At 38.2% G+C, this 7,946-nt stretch overlaps 1 long non-coding RNA gene across 1 annotated transcript; it reads left to right on the forward strand.

Annotated features, from left to right (window-relative positions):
* The first annotated feature begins 3,152 nt into the window (after nucleotides 1-3,152).
* On the forward strand, nucleotides 3,153-6,897 carry LOC110128778 (uncharacterized). The gene is made up of 2 exons (XR_011490145.1): nucleotides 3,153-3,408; nucleotides 6,677-6,897. It is a non-coding gene; the product is annotated as an uncharacterized lncRNA (long non-coding RNA).
* Nucleotides 6,898-7,946: the final 1,049 nt, after the last annotated feature.

Raw genomic sequence — 7,946 nt, forward strand, 5'->3', positions numbered from 1 at the left:
TTTCAGATGAGTCAGCTCTTCCCATCAGTTGACCAAACGACTAGAGTTTCAGCTTCAACATCAGTCCTTCTAATGAACACCAGGACTGAGCTCCTTTAGGATGGACTGGTTGGATCTCCTTACAGTCCATGGGGCTCTCAAAAATCTTCTCCAACACCACAGTTCAAAAGCATTAATTCTTCAGCACTCAGCTTTCTTTATAGTCTGACTCTCACATCCATACATGATGACCAGAAAACCCATAGCCTTGACTAGAAAGTCCTTTGTTGGCAAAGTAATGTCTCTGTTTTTTAATATGCTGTCTGGGTTGGTCATAACTTTCGTTCCAAGGAGTAAGCATCTTTTAATTTCATGGCAGCAGTCACCAGCTGCAGTGATTTTGGAGCCCCCCAAAATAAAGTCTGCCACTGTTTCCATTGTTTCCCCACCTATTTGCCATGAAGTGATGGGACCAGATGCCATGATCTCAGTTTTCTGAATGTTGAGCTTTAAGCCAACTTTTTCATTCTCCTCTTTGACATTCATCAAGAGACTTTTTAGTTCTTCTTCACTTTCTGCCATAAAGGTGGTATCATCTGCATATCTGAGGTTATTGATATTTCTCCCGGCAATCTTGATTCCAGCTTGTGTTTCTTCCAGCCCAGCATTTCTCATGATGTACTCTGCATATAAGTTAAACAAGCAGGGTGACAATATACAGCCTTGATGTACTCTTTTTCCTATTTGGAACCAGTCTGTTGTTCCATGTCCAGTTCTAACTGTTGCTTCCTGACCTGCATGCAGATTTCTCAAGAGGCAGGTCAGATGGTCTGGTATTCCCATCCCTTGAAGAATTTTCCACAGGTTATTGTGATCCACACAGTCAAAGGCTTTGGCATAGTCAATAAAGCAGAAGTAGATGTTTTTCTGGAACTTTCTTGCTTTTTCAATGATCATACGAATGTTGGCAATTTGATCTCTGGTTCCTCTGCCTTTTCTAAAACCAGCTTGAATATCTGAAAGTTCACGGCTCATGTATTGTTGAACCATGGCTTGGAGAATTTTGAGCATTACTTTACTAGCATGTGAGATGAGTGCAATTGTGCAGTAGTTTAAGCATTCTTTGGTATTGCCTTTCTTAGGGACTGGAATGAAAACTGACCTTTTCCAGTCCTGTGGCCACTGCCATAGGTATACATATATCACTTCCCTCTTGCGACTCCTGCCCTTCCCCTTATTCCATCCCTCTAGGTCATCACAGAATGCCAGGCTAGGCTCCCTGTGTTACGAAGCAACTTCCCACTAACTATCTGTTTTACATATGATAGTGTATATGTGTCAGTACTACTTTCTCAGTTGAGAGAGATGTTCTTATAGTATGCCCTTTTGCACTACTTAAATTTTTTCAAGGGTATTGATTATTTTCTTTTTTTAATTGATGTATAATTGCTTTACAATGTTGCAGTAATTTCTGTTTATCACTGCAAAATGATACAGATATATTTAACCATAATAATATCCTGTGATAAACCGTAATGGAAAAGAATTTTAGAAAGAATGTGTATGTGTGTGTATATATATACACACACAAGAGTTCGATATCAGTCAACCAATTTCCCCAGCAATGTTCCAGAGGATCATAAAAGCAAAGATATGGTACCACACAGCAGAATGATCATAAGAGAAAGCAGAGAATCAACTGACAAGGAACTCTCAGACCCATTTCAGGAAGTCCTTCATAGATTCTGGAGATCAATTTAATGAAAAAATAAAACTACGAAATGAAACTTTCAAGTTACCTCCTTAGGTCCTGACATTTTTCATCTTATGCTGATGAAATATTTAGTTCATGTATGCTGATCCCTGAGATCAGAGTTTACTGCTTAATTATACAACTCCTTTCCTGCCATATTTTCCTTCTTCACATCTGCCATTATGAACTAACTATTCCAGCTCTTTCTACAGCACCTGCCTTCTGAGCATAGGAACAAGTAGATAACTTTCCAGAATGCTTATGCTTAAACCTTACAAAGAACAGATACCACTTTTCCCCAAAACCTCTCACTTCATACTACTAGAATAGTGACTCCTTTACTCAAAAATAAGGTCAACTTTGCACCAGAACAATGAATATACCGTCTAAGAAACTACTGCTTTTATTGTGAGAGTAAATTTCATAGTTATCTCTGTGGCTGTGTTCTGACATTTTTAATGTTTAGATACTAACTAGTTTAGATACTAATTAAACCTCTCTTGAAATTCTTTCTATATTCATGTGGGAGACAGAATGACCACTGGAAGATGCCTGTGTCCTAGTTCTAGGATGTATAAATATGTTACATGACAAACTGGAAACAAATTATGTTAAATTATAGTAAGACTGCAAATGGAATTAAGATTGGCTGATTGGAGGTGGGAGGCAGAAGGGAATATCTGTGTTGGAGTACAGTGAGAAAGACCCAACTTCCCTAATAGGAGACTATTAAGAATAATATACATAAGCCTACTTAGCATAACTCAACAACAAATTTTTTCCAGGACAAAAACTGATTGACACTTTCTCATGCAGATTTTTTTAACCACTTCAGAGACACAGTACGTAAGAATGACCAACAATACAATGAAATTCATCTCGAGCTTTATAGCTATGGGATAGTTGCTGGTACATCATATGCCAGACATGGGTTTTCACTAATATCATTTACACTGAAAGAAAAATGGGCCAGAACCTTGTCTGGGCATCACCACTTTGTTCTAATGCTCTCAAACAAATGGTTAGACTTCTGAAAGGATGGTGCATACAACTAGAATGTGTTAAATCGGATGGTTGGAGAAAAATGAATTAAAAACTTGCACTTTTTTTTTTTTTTACACTGCTTGATAGGTCATTCCTATGTTCGACAACACGTTTTAGTCCTGCTTACTTTTTAAAATGGCTACATCTGAACATAACAGTGAACTTAGAGCAGAAGTATTCTTTATGCCAGTCTATGTTCATCACTATTTCACTTATTTAGTCCACAAAAGATTGTTATTAGCAAATGTGAAGCTGGACTATAGTGCATTCATTTTATAAATGAGATGCTGGCATCCCTGTAGCAAAAGGTTCCGAGGGAGGCTAGAGAATGGGACATCACCATGGTGACCTACTGTGATGGTGCGCATCCCTGGAGTAATCAACCACAGAAAAACCATTAGAAAGCTCTCCTCCAGGGACATATTGTTGTTTTTTACTCAACCACTTAAGGAATGATCAGGGCCACAAAGTCAAGGAAGCAATCACTCTTCTGTGACTATTACGAAGAATGAAATGGAGTCTCTGGGCTCTTCCTCAACCATTTGTACAGACATAACCTCGAGAAAGGCTTCCCCATCTCTGACCGGAAAATTACATTAGCGAGAGAGAAAAGATTCCACAAATGCCAAGGGGTACAGTAGTTCATTACGAGTTTGTTTGTCTCATTTATACCATTTTAAATTTCTGTAGTTTTGTGTTTCATCTGTTTGAACAGAGATTAGGATGTTATTCAGCGGTTTGGAGAAGAGTGGCCTGAGGGATAAAGATGGGGAAAAAAGGAAACGGGGCAACTTCACATAGAAGAATTTTGCAGTAATACTAGGTTCTCTTAAACAGAAACCTGTCACTCATTGTTTGCAATTACCATTCAAAATAATAGAAACAGAGTGTTACAGGGAGTAACTAAACAAATAGAAAGGTATTTATTAGAAGCCACATTAAAACGAATTTGTAAGGGATAACAAAACTGTAAGAAAAGACTTTTCCATCAACTGTGGGAATTTGCTTTACTGCTATTATTTCTATGCTTTTAACTTTTGGATTTTTGGATTCAGTCTTATTAAGTAGGTATCTCTTTCTTTCTTATATATTTTATAACATATGTATATATGCATGCATACACATATTTTTAAATATATTTTATGATTAACATTTGGAAATGGGTAACGCTGACAATTGTCAGCTAATGTTAACCTAGTCTTCCAAGTACTAACATGCTATAAAGGAAAACCAATTTGTTCAGACTGTTAGCAAAGTAAAGTACATATTAGTCAATATTTCAAACAAGCTGCCCAGGATGATTTTTCAAGGACATTTTAGGCATTAGCCAATTAAAACTGCTGACATCAACAGTAACCATGGTTTAGATTTATGCCATTGAGCACATAGGTTAGGGGAAATTGGTATTGAGTCATTATCAAAGGTTAATTCCAGTAAGAACTGTTTATATTTGATTTATTGAATGACTACAGAATGTATCTCTCCATGAGGTACATTTCCAAATTCATATTGCTGGCCAAAGAGATTTAGAATAAAGAGGCATAAATGGCAATTATTATTGTAAGACTGTATAAAACTCACAGATCAGGTGTAAATTAAGTCAATTGGCTATGCATAGGTGGACACATATTTAGAGATAAACTTTCTTTAAAATTTAACTTAGGACAAAATATTTTTGGAAATAAAATATACCACAAAATGAATTTCTTTCTCTTTTAATGTTCTTTTTAAAGTGTCACTTTTTTCTTTTGTTTAGGAATATATCAATACACTATTTTTAACTTGACTTGTCCTTAAAGTTGTTGTTTTTTTATCTTTTAAATGTAAATACCTGGAAAAGAAAAAATTCATAGAAAATTTTTCCAGTTTTTTGGGGGGAGGGGGAGAAGCAGTTGGAGGAAGGACAAAATAACTGGAAAATTACTCTATTTTTACCAAGTTAACAAAATCTCACAACCTTCTCCACACATATAGATACTTGTAAATGAAAAGTTTCAAAAGTGTCACCTTTTTTTGATTTAAGTACATTTGTCCATGTGCATCTAAACACACACACTTATTTATTGTAGGATTCCTGTTTATAATTAAATTGCAAAGGGGTATGAACATTTCAAGCTTAGAGCAAGGTGTTCTCATTTATTATTGAAAGAACACGGTGATCTCCGAATCCATACATACATACACACAGAGAGACCCAGGGAGATGTTGTAAGCATTTGTTCAGTTGCAATGAGCTAGGAGAGAGACAGTAAACTACTCACAGACTCGAAAGGTTATTATCGACAAAATAAATGAAAGCATGAGTTGGTCAATTGTCCGTAAAGGATGCACTGTGATAAAGCCAATGTTAGGCAAGTTCTCCTTTATGCAGTGGTTCTTTTCAGCCTCAGAATCCCATTCTGAGAATTGTAGAGGGGATCACGGTGGAAGGGAGCTGATGAAGAGAGTTGTCCATCACTGTCTCCCCTCCCCAGCTAGAAGCCAGATTGAGCTACAAGTCAAATCTGGGGACACAAATGCTCCACGGAAGCAGAGACCACAGCAACTGAAACAATGCTGTCCATTTCTACAGAAAGATCTATTTTAATTGTACATTTCCTGGTCCAGATAGATTCAAACCACTAGTTCAAAATGAGTGTGATAAACTGCCCTGCAGAGTTTTACAGCTTTCAGAATGAGAATCCTGTATACATAAAGATTAAGTTATGATCTATCCTGGGACCATGGCAGGACTAGCCACATATTCTAAAATTCTAATCCATTAAATTGAATCATTATTTATTATTAATTTACTATTCCTTAAATGCAAGGATTAACAAGACATCACTGAAGTCAATTTAGTAAATAATTATCCCCCCAAATATGTGGTCCAGAACTGATGGCTATGGACTAGAAATCATTGGTCATTCACAGCCCATCCTAGAGTGAAACCAGTTTCTCATTCAGCCAGGGAGTCATTTGTTCTTCCCCAAAGTCACATCACCTATGAGTCACTCATTTGCTAGGTAAGATTTTTTACTTAGTTGCCAACTAGACCAAGGCAATTTAAATTAGCACAAGACTCTTCTCAGAGGCAGAAGCAACACAAAGAAGACAGGCATAGGCTAGACCTGAGAGCGCAGCCACCACCACTGAGAGCCCCTCAGCAAGCCCCCTCCTGACACCTTCAGGGTCGGAGGATCTGCAGAAGGGAGGAGTGGGTCCACTCTCTAAGCTCGCGCAGTTGGTCAAGGCCACCACTCAAGTGCTCAAGGCTGTTGCAACAAGAAATTCCTGTGCAACGTGAAGGCCTTTGACAGGCACTACAGTGCTGGACAATGTGAAGGACATGGGGACCAGCACTCCCAAGTGTGGCAAGGTAAGCTGTCCAAGCACCGCTACATCTCCAAGGTGTTACTGCACCAGAAATCGGTTATCACATTCCTGCAGAACCCAATCATGGCTGTCAAGGAAGGGTCTCCTTCCCGCCCTCTTATATCACTCCCCATTCCTGCAAGAACCTACCCTTTGTGATAGGAATAATAAAGTCTTATGGGCATTTTTAATAAATAAATAAGTACATTTTTTTCTAAAGTAGGAATGAAGAAAAGATAGAAGGAGGTGGGGAGAGGAGGAAAGGAAGGATAGTAAGAAGGAAAAAGAATATACTGGCTTTAAAAAAAACAATGTGCAAAGGGCAGGCTTGAGGATGACTGGTACCAGGGACTTCAGTGACACTACTTGGTGCTTTTTTTCTTGTGATTCTGTGTGGCGGTTTCTCTCTGACCAGCATTTCCAACAAGCATGGAGGCTGGTCACCTGTAGCTTCAGATTTTACTTGTTATAATCTCAGAAAGCAAAATTTCAAGCTCTGGTTAGAAAAAAATTCAAGAAACTTCCTCATTGTCTTGGTTTGTGACAGGTGCCCATCCTGGGGTGAATCTCTGTGGCCAAGGTCTTATCAAGCTGGCAGCCCCCGGAGTAGAACATGCAAGGAACAAATCCCAAAGAAGAGGAGCGGGTTATGTCTAGAAAGAAAGAAGCTGCCATGCAATCAGAATAGAACCCACTCAACCTGTACTGCTTACCAGATTCTCATGATGTAAGAACTGGAAAGGATAATAAAAGTCTATGGTTCCAGTTTCCCACCTCTGTGCTAAGTTCTGGGTTCCATGTTTTAAAAGAGGCTGAGACAAACTGAAGAAATGTTCAGAGGAGGGATGGTGCTAGAAGCTATACAAGGTACAGCTTTACAAGGAACTGAAACCTAAGGAAGACTAAAGATGTGTATAGGAAAAAAGACAACTTTGTCAAGTACATGAGGGGGCATGTTTTCTCTGTGCTGACTAATTCTTGGGGTCACAAATATGCCTACAGGACTCAGAAAGGTAGCATAAGGAATAGAGCTGGCCAGATGTTAGAAAAGCAATAGTACACACATGATAATTAATGTAAGTGACACTCAGCCAAAAGATGTGGAAATCTACAGGAAGTGGATGTCTCTGGAGACCTGGAGAACTTATGCCCCTTCTAAAAAAGGCAGTTCCCACTAAGGTCCAGATAACTGTTGCCCTGTAAGAATGTGCACAGGGGAGCCTGGCAAGCTACTATCCACAGAATCACAAAGAGTCAGACATAACTAATGACTAACACAAACACCTGTTACTGTTAAGAATGTGGCTACAATATTACAAGATCTTTCTTTTTTAAAGAAAAGCTATAAAATCTTATTTTTACATGAAACGTCTCAATTTCTTCAATGTTGGCTTATTCTTTTTAAAAAGCAACAAGCAGGCCAAACAAAATACTATGTTGAAAGAAGTCCTCCATGGGGTGCCAGATTGAAATATCTGCTCAAGAAAGCAAAACTAATACCCATCACTCAAACTTCTTAAGATTTAGGGTTTTAGTTTTTATCATTTATATGTAGTTTAATAGCTAGAACTCTTCGATCATAATGTGGTAGATGTTTTGTGAATTAGTCAGTGCACTGTCCCTGGATGTAGGTAAGGAGAAGCCAGTGATTATTATTAAGGAATATTATGTAAATGAATCCTGCATTAGGGGATCCTGACTGGTCCACAATACATCACTGAAAGAGACAATGGAGAGAGCCAACATGGCATAATATTTCTAAATGCAGGCAAGACCACACTGAAGATATATATGTCACATGTGCTGGCAATGGGATA

Source organism: Odocoileus virginianus, chromosome 11, assembly GCF_023699985.2.
Source record: "Odocoileus virginianus isolate 20LAN1187 ecotype Illinois chromosome 11, Ovbor_1.2, whole genome shotgun sequence".
Taxonomy (NCBI): Eukaryota; Metazoa; Chordata; class Mammalia; order Artiodactyla; family Cervidae; genus Odocoileus; species Odocoileus virginianus.